Source organism: Cryptomeria japonica, chromosome 5, assembly GCF_030272615.1.
Source record: "Cryptomeria japonica chromosome 5, Sugi_1.0, whole genome shotgun sequence".
Taxonomy (NCBI): domain Eukaryota; kingdom Viridiplantae; phylum Streptophyta; class Pinopsida; order Cupressales; family Cupressaceae; genus Cryptomeria; species Cryptomeria japonica.
This window is the reverse complement of record NC_081409.1, coordinates 899372165-899382131: the sequence shown is the minus strand read 5'-3', so window position 1 is coordinate 899382131 and position 9967 is coordinate 899372165.

Sequence of the window (9967 nt, the reverse complement as noted above, 5' to 3'; positions counted from 1 at the left end):
TATCAATCTATTTCTCTACCTCTATTTCACTATCTTTTTATCTATCTCCCTATCTTGATGTATCTGTCTATAGCACCTACTATCTATATCTCTCCCTCTACCTCTATATTTTGAGCTATTTCTCTCTTTCTCCCCCCCCCTCTCTCCCCCCCCCCACTTCTTCTACCTATATTTCTCCCTTTACCTCCATTTATCTCTCACATCTCTTTATCTCCCCACATAACTCTCTTCCTCACTCCATTCCTATCCTTTACCCTCCATCTCCATGTTTCCCTCTTTATTTTCCTCTCTCTCCCATGATCCCTCTTCCTATACCTATATATCTATATCTCCTTGTCTCTCACTACCACTCTCTCCATATTTCTTCTTCTATCTCTCCCTCTCTCTCCCTCTATATTTATTTTCATATATATTCATCTCTCTCTCTCTCTCTCTCTCTCTCTCTCTCTCTCTCTCTCTCTCCTCTCTCTCTCTCTCTCTCTCTCTTCTCCATATTCCTCTCCATCTTCATCTTTTTCTCCATATTCATCTCCATCTCCATCTCTATCCCTATCCCTATCTGTATTTTTATATCCTTGCCCATCTCTCTCACATTCTTCCCCCCCCTCTATCTCTATGTATACATAATTAAATATATAACAATAATAGATTTATAATGACTAAACATTATTATTTGACTCTTCAAAAAAGAAACATTATTTTTGATCTTCTATGAAATGGATGACCTTGGGAAACGCATCGACGATTGAGAAAACCCCTCTACCAATACAAGACAATTGAGAAGATTTGAATCATCCATCGCTTTCAGTGTTTTTTGGGCATGTTTTGACAGGTCTCTTACTTTCTCGTTGCGGTTTTTTCCTTTTGCCAGGACTATTCATGATTCACGATGAAAATAAATGACAACTGTGTGTCCATAACAAATGTGTTTTAATTTTAAGTCAAGTTGTGGCCTATTATTTGGCAACGTTACCAACGTGGCACCCTCCATTCTTCCTTTTTGGATTTCCACTGCTATGGGGAAGGCAAATTAACTACGTGAGTAAAAAGTATTTTGCTCGAGCCAAAAAAAGAAGTTTTTATTAGCTTAATGCTTATTATTATTTTATTTTTATAGTTTGAGTAGATTTAAATTTAAAATTATAATCACTTTTTTAATGAACGTGATATGAGCCTCTTATAACATCAACTAGACTGTCTTTATTCATTTTTAGAGGATTCAAGTTTAATTTTTAAGTTTTTATTTTATATTAGTTTTTTATATAATTAGAATTATAATAAATTAAATAAAATAAATTATAATTAATTTTTTAATTATCATTTTTTATTAAAATAATAAATTTAATTATATGTTTAAAATAATATTATATTTTAGAATTAGATTTAAATTTAAGTTTAATATTATATTTTAAGTTAGAATAATAATTAATATTAATATTATATAGTCCAAGGGGTTGAGCTTAACTAGTTAAAACACTGGGTTCTCACTGTGGAGACCCAAGTTCAATTCCCAATAGGGACATCTGAAGTGGAATTCTAAGTTGTGACTCTTGGCCTTCCATAAGATGGGGAAGGTCTTGGGGTCAATCTAATCAAACATAATAATAATAATAATAATAATTCAAATATATGTAATGGGTATGGGGCTCTCTACCATGTCCCCACTGGTTCATAGCTCTAGTCAAAAGCTATTTAGGCTTCGGCCAATTACCGATCAAAAAATAATAATAATATTATATAGATTATTTATATTATATAATTATATAATTTTAGGTTCTAATATTTATAAAATATTTTCCTTAGTTATCTATTGTTATTTCTAAATTAAAAATACTTATAAAATATCTATAAATATATTTTAATCAGTTTTATAATATTGTGATCATAATTAATAATTATTTTAAATTATATAACTATTTTAATTTTTTTACTTAAATAATTTTCCATTAAGCTTAAGCAATTATAATTAATAATTTTAGGATAGAAAATACATATAATTAATATTTTTTGGCAGTAATAAAACCTAACATTAATTTAATGGCTCTACAAAATTTCAGATCCATGAAAAGTGGAATACAGAAAAATGTGATTGCAATTTTAAAAGGAACAAGGCAGAAGAAAAATCATGGAATCACTAAGCGCTCCCCATGGCAAGCAGAACAACCTCAAAAATTCGCCCACGGTAATAAGGTGGGGTCTGCAAACAGATTCAAGGCCCTAAATACCTGCGCCACGAGAGCAAATTCCATCCCGGATTCTCTAAATCAAAGATGCAAGGAGGCGACTAGGGTTCCAAGGGGTCCTCCAATCAGTATTGAGATCTTGAAATCTCAAAAAATAATCCCTGCATCTGCCACAGGAGTTTCTAGTTGGTATGGGAAATAACGAAACCCTAGACCGGTTCAAGGTATCCATAATAATGCAGGAATGGGGAAGGTCAATAGGTGGCCTCCACAAAATTCATCTCCTCCTAGAAATTTTGTCGCCACTGGTGCAAATTTGACAAAATTAGGCGAAAGACGGAATAGGGTTGAGTCTCTGTCAAAGCCTCCAATGAACTCTCCCCAGGTTATCATCCCTAAAAATAAAAGACAGAAATATGAAGGGGAGCAACAAGCAACAAGTTATTCCAAATCGAACCAAAAAACAATTATTATCAGCAATCAATACACAAACAGCCTTTGGGAAGAATATATGAGTCGGGGGCTGTTTGGAAAATGGTGCGGATATGGTGCCTCCACCTCGAAAATCATCCAGTGGCTGGTATCTGCCACCAAAGGATAGATAAGTATCACAACCTTAGAGGACAATTATTTGTTTATTCACTGTAATTCATCAGAATTGAGGGAGAATATACTTAACAATCAACCTTGTTTCTTTAAAGGTTACTGTTTTTCTTTTTTTAAATGGAGGCAAAATTTCTCCCCTAAAATTTTTGAAAATTGCTTAGTTCCTAGATGGGTAGAACTTCTTAATGAGCACTGCCTGGTTAGAATAGGGGATTCACTAGCAGGTTTCAAAGGTTTAGAAGAAAATTATAGAGATTCTGCAACAGCCAGAATAATGGCTAAACTGCATATAAAGGACTTAAGCTTGGAACCTATTAAAATAATAACTAACCATTCGATGTATGTGGTAAGACCAGAGATATATAAGGGCAGGGTGGAACAAATTGAAGTAATCTTACCATGTCCAACCCTTCCCAGCCCTAAACAACACAAAAAAGATCAAAAAATACCCTCTAAGGATATGGTAAACTCCACCCTGAGCCCAGCTGGAAGCAGATTTATTATAAAAACAATGGGGGAGATAAAATATACCAACATAGATTCAAAAGAAATGAATTTAAAGTGCAAACCAGATCCAAAACCAACATCTAGAGAAATCCCAACCCTAGAATTGGAGGAAGGGGAAATTGACTGCAACATTGAGGGCATATCTGAAATTCCCTCACTAATGGACCAAGACATCCCAATGCCTCCCATGGGAGACTAAACCCTCTTGAAATGGTGTATGGAGGATCACTTAAAAGAGAAGACGGATATGGATTGTCCTAAGGAAATGAAACAAAGTTTGGAAAATGATATCCAACCAGATACCACGCATGAAAATGATGGCTTTGAGTCATCACCCATTAGTCCCCTTATATTAGATATAGTGGAAACAAAGGAGTATACCAGGAGGATCACAAAGGAGAATAAAATCATTTTGGAGTATGTCAGCAATGAAACAGTTAATGACTTGACTGACTCCTTTATAAATGAAGTGGCAGATGATGAGGAACTTGCATATTAGAGAAGACTACTAATGTCAGGTCTCTTGGAAGGGAAAATTTCAAAGGCTAAAATTCTAGAAGTAGAGGCTTCTATGGATAAAGAAGAAGAGGAGTTGGGCTTAGCCAAAACACTGAACAATATTGAATCCCTAGATTGTGCAAGAGAGGTAAAAAGAAGAGGAAGGAAATCAATATAAAAACTCATTAGTAAAGCAGGAAAGGTTGAGGGCCAAACTACATTAACAAATCTCTTTCATGCAGGGAAGGGGAAGGTCCTTCCCAAGGAGAAATGAAGCTCTTTACATGGAATGTTAGGGGCTTGAATGCCCCTAACAAGCAACGTATTTAAAAATGTTGCATAACTAAATTTAACCCAGATATAATTATGATACAAGAGTCCAAATTAAGTAAAGATGAGTAAGAAATATTTGACAAAAAATTGAGAATAAGGAGAATGGAAGGCTCCCCTGATTAGGGTGCTTTGGGAGGAATAGCAGTAATATGGGACCCCAGGATCGTGTCCTTTAACCTACTTTATAAGTCCCCTAACTGGATGTGTGGTAGGGTCAATAATATTAAGAGCAATTTAAATTTTGTCTTATTCAATATCTATGGACCTATTCAGAATAAAGACAAAAAGACAATTTGGGATGAGATAGAACAATATATTACCTCTGTCCCAGATCATATATGTATCATTGGAGGTGACTTCAATGCCATTATTGACCCATCAGAAAAACAGGGGGGCATAAAAAAAGTCAACGAGGCCACCATTGATCTCAGAGAATGGATATTCAATTTTAACCTCATGGAGATTAAAACAGAAACAAACTCTTTCACATGGAACAATAGAAGAAAAGGATTATGTAACATTGCAGAAAAGTTGGATAGATTTTTCATACGAGGAAATTTGGCCAACGTCTCAAACACCTTTGAAGCAAAAATCCTTCCACTCTCAGGTTCAGAACATTTCCTGGTCCAACTTTCTATCTCTAAAACCATTCCCTCTACTAAAAGCCCTTTTATATTTGAATTAATGTGGCTGAGAGATGAAAACATCTTAAAATTAATAGAAAAATGGTGGGAGGAATTTGGAGTGATAGGCTCTAAACCTTTCAAATTAGTCACTAAATTAAAACACAGTAAAATAAAATCTAATAGCCTGGAACAAAAATTAGTTTGGTAATCTCTTTAAGAAAAAAATAGAAATAGAGGAAGCTCTAAAAGAAGTGAATGAAGAGGTCATTAGATTAGGTATGGACAATAATAGCCACATGAAGATTAATAGAATATGAGGAAACTATGGCCAGAGAAGAAATCTTTTGGAAACAAAAGTCTAGAGAAAATTGGTTGGAGTCTGGAGATAAAAACACCAAGTTCTTCCATAATAGCACAAAGCAGAGGAGACTAGTTAATAGAATTGCTAAAATCAAAACCAAGTCTAGGGATCTCAGTTGTAACCTGGAAACCATAAGTGTAGAAGCAATTGAATAATTTAAGAACATCTTTAACAATCAGGACGACTCTAGATTAACCTCAAGGAATGAAGTGCTCAAATGTATTCCGAAGATAATAAACAAGGATCAAAACCAGTTATTAAATGCTAAATTCTCTAAGATAGAAATTGAGAAAACTCTTTTCCAAATGAATCCAGACAAGGCCCCCAGGCTAGATGGATTCCCTGCCTCTTTTTATCAGAAATGTTGGCACTTCATTGGGGATGAAGTCACAGAGGTATTAGAAGGAATTAGGAATTCAAGGAAGATCCTTAAGGAATTAAACAATACATTCATAGTTATGATACCAAAAAAAGACAAAGCCGAAAGTTTTGAAGAATTTAGACCTATTTCTCTATGTAACACTTTATACAAACTTCTAACTAAAACAATTGCAAACAGACTTTACAACCTACTCCCTCTGTTAATTAGTGAGGAACAAATAGGTTTTGTTCCAGGACGCTCAATCTATGATGGAATCATTATTGCCCAAGAAGCGATACATACAGTTCAAAATAATAAAGACCCAAGTATGCTCGTCAAACTAGATATTAAAAAAAGCCTACGATAAGGTTGACTAGCACTTCTTATGTAAATGCCTTGAAGCTTTTAGCTTTTCTAGACAATGGATCAATCTTATATATGAGTGTATATCAACACCAAGAATGTCAATCCTTGTCAATGGATCTTTTGATGGTTTCTTCAATATCTCCAAAGGACTGAGGCAAGGGGATCCAATCTCTCCCTTCCTCTTCATACTAATGGTTGAGTCCCTAGGAAGACTGTTAAATGCTGCAAGAGAACAATCATCTATTCAAGGAATTAAAATTACCAGTGGCTTGGAAGCAACTACACATCAATAATTTGTAGACGACACCATGCTCTTTGGACATAGTGATGTTCAAGAAGCCAAAGCTATTAAACAAATTCTATAGACCTACTCAATGGTGTCAGGACAAGAAATTAACACCACAAAGTCAAATATTTTCTTCTTCAATACTGAAGAGAAACTAGTAGAGAAAATACGCAGTACCTTCAAATTCAATAAAGGCATACTGCCATGTAAATACCTGGGCATCCCCTTGGACAAAGGTTGCAGATCCTCAAATTTGTGGGATCAAATTATATTAAAAATAAAAAATAGAATTAGCTCATGGAGCGGGAAATGGCTATCCTTAGTCGGCAAGGCCACCACGATAAAATCAATACTATCTGCTATGCCCATATACCAACTCTCTTGTATAGACCTACCTTTAGTAAAAAAGAATGAAATAAATAAATACATTAGGACCTTCTTTTGGCAAGGCGCTAGTGAGAAATTCAAAATGCCTTTGAAGGCCTGGGAAAAAATCTGCAATCCTAAAAAGAAAGGGGGTTTGGGGATAAAAGATATGATTCTATAGAGCAAAGCCCTTGGGGCAAAACTGGTATAGAGAATGCATAACAATCCCCACTTAAAATGGGCCAGAATCCTATACAACAAATATCTCGATAATAATGATCCAACCAGCATCTTTAGAGTATTCTCCCCCTCCAAGGGATCCAGAATATGGAATTTCATGATGAACTACAAGGAAATAGTATAAAAAAAACTAACATGGAATCTAGGGAATGGCAAGAATGTGCTATTCTAGTTAGATTCATGGGGAGGTTACCCTGCAATACATAAAGATAACAAATTTGACACTTCTAGGATAATCCTGGAAAGATTAGGGGGTGATAAGGTTGCTGACTATATTGAGGAAAAAACAGTGGAGGGTATAAAAGCTTGGAGGTGGAAATCGTTTGGAAATTTGGGTCTACCAGCCAATGAGTTAAGAGATCTGGAAAAGATACTGTTGTCCAAGAAAATTTCTTTCGGTAAGGATGAAGATGAAGTAATCTGGGCAAGGGCTAAGAATGGTAGGTATAGCACAAAATATGGATACACCATTCTCATGAAACAGGGGCCTAATACTGCTAAGGACATTCCGTTAGAACTCTATTGGGATAAGAGATTCCTTCCCAAAGTAGGGCTATATGCTTGACGAGCATTACAAAATAGAGTCCTAATTGCGGACATATTCAGAAAAATGGGGTATGAAGGCCCCAACAGATGCCCGCTATGTGAGCAGGAAGAAGAATCAACCAATCATCTCTTACTTACTTTCAAATATTCTCATAATTGTTGGAGGTGGCTTAGAAAACAAATGAATTGGTACTCCCCCATCCTAGACTTGGTCATGACTATGTTTCAGGCATGGCCCATCAAGAACAAAGGGTGTATATATGATGGGCTTTGGGTGGTGGCTCCCTCAATGCTTGTATGGGAGATTTGGAAGGAAAGAAATAAGAGAATTTTTTTAGAGAAGACAAGTTGGAATGGCAACAACTGACAAACAAGATAGAGGTGGCCATAATAGAACTAATCAATAGTCACTCTATGAAAGGCCATAATAACATGGAAATGACATAGTGGGATGATAAAATGAGATTAAAATGGACTGGCTTAAATATTCCCCCATTTATTGGGGATGGTCCTACTAGCACTATTCAAAAACGCAAAGACTATAAATGGATGCCCCCAACTGAGGGTTGGGTTAAACTCAATTTAGATGGAGCCTCTAGAGGAAATCCAGGAATGGTGGGCATTGGTTGTTGCATACATAACTCAAAGGGAGAAGAAATAGTTGCTCTAGCCCATCCTTTGGGTATAAGCACCAATAATGAAGTTGAACTTAGAGCTCTTGAAGAAGGAATTAAATTATGTAAAATCCTGAAAGTTGACAAAATTAACATAGAAGGAGACTCTGCCATCATTATCAACGCCCTCAGGAAAGGGGATATGCCCAATTGGAAACTCAATGCAATCCTAAACAACATTCTAAGTATGGTCCAATCCTTCGAAGGAGTAACCTACAACCACATATATAGGGAAGGTAACTCCAGGGTGGACCATCTTGCAAATCAAGGTGTAGATGGAAAACCTAGTATCTACATAAAGCCTAGCCATTCAACCCTAAGATGATCCTCATAACAGTAAATAGTGGCAAGGAATTACTAAAAGAACCTAAAATTGTTAACAAAAACTACAAAAGTAATACCTTTAATTGAAATAAATCACAATTCTCACCAAAAGAGTTCCCGTTGATATCTGAAAATACTAGCTTTATATATATACATATATGCACACACACACACACACGCACACATGTATATGTGTATATGTATATGTACACACACACACACACACACACACAAACATATATATATATATATATATATATATATATATATATATATATATATATATATATATGTATGTATGTATGTATGTATGTATGTATGTACATATACATCTACATGTACATATACATATACATATATACATATACATATACATGTACATGTACATATATATATGTTACATATACATATACATGTATATATATATATATATATATATATATATATCGACATTTTTATATTTTTTGCCCCCTCGTGCCTAGCGGATGGTTATTTGGATCCTTCTTGCCTGATTTGTTCCAATAGTAGCCTCTCATGGCTGACTGCTCCCCTCATGTTTTATTAACATTATGACTGGAAGCACACTGTTGAGGAGGATAACACTAGTTATGGTTAATATATATAAAGTGTTAATATATTCAGTTAGTAACAGTTTATCGAAACAAAATCGACAGTCCACTTTAGAAACTAGTTGTTGTGATGGGCTAATTGCTTATTTTGGCTAGCTATCTATTTATTTGGGCTGCATTCAGACTAAATCTAGGCGCTAAATATTCATCATTTTAAAAATATGTTAATTTGTCAGAAAATTGTCAGAATAGAACGAGCCAGGGCCCTATTTTTTGCAACTTAAGTTCTTCATGTTAAGACTCCCTATCAAAAATCGGAATGGGTCATTTAGGGCCTGAGTAAAATGACAAGTATAACCCATGCAGGATATGGCTTGACGGTTGGTTTGAGGATTCTATTGTATTAACTTTCAATAGGGCTTGTGAATGATGTGGGCTGTTATTTCAGGCAAATGAGTTTTGATGGGTTCCGAGTTCCTTATCTTATAGAATACTATCTGTTAGTATTGGGTGTGCTAAACTTCATGTTTTTCTTTAATACAAGCATGCGATATAGCCTCACACGTTAAAGGGAAGATATGAGGTCCTTTTATCCTGAAGTTAATGCAAACCAGAGGCATCCTGCTGGGTTGATTTCAGGATACAAGACTCTGTATCCTCCCCTCTGAAAAATATTAATGATTTTTGTGTAGTTGGTTGGGAAGGATAGTAGACAATTATCTAGGATATATGATTGATCTATATTTCCTTATTAGTAGTTGTCTGCCTTGAACACACACAAAAGTATGTTAAGAAAGTACCTATCTCACTATGTTAAATGAATATCTTAGATGCATGTTTAGTTATGCATTTTTCCGTAACATTCAAATGGGATTCACTGATGTTTATTTGTAAAATTAAGGATGTATGCTTCCTTCACATTGAGCATATATTTGATAAAATAACTGCATATTCCCAAGATATGGTTCTAACAAATTGGACCCGATAGCTGGATATGTGTTTTGGTTTTTATGCAGGAGGCAACAGGAAAAAGAGGAAATGCATAAGGAATTAAGAGTACCAGGAGAGGTTTAATAGGCAAGCATCATGGCACTACTCTGGAGCCAAATAAACAATACCAC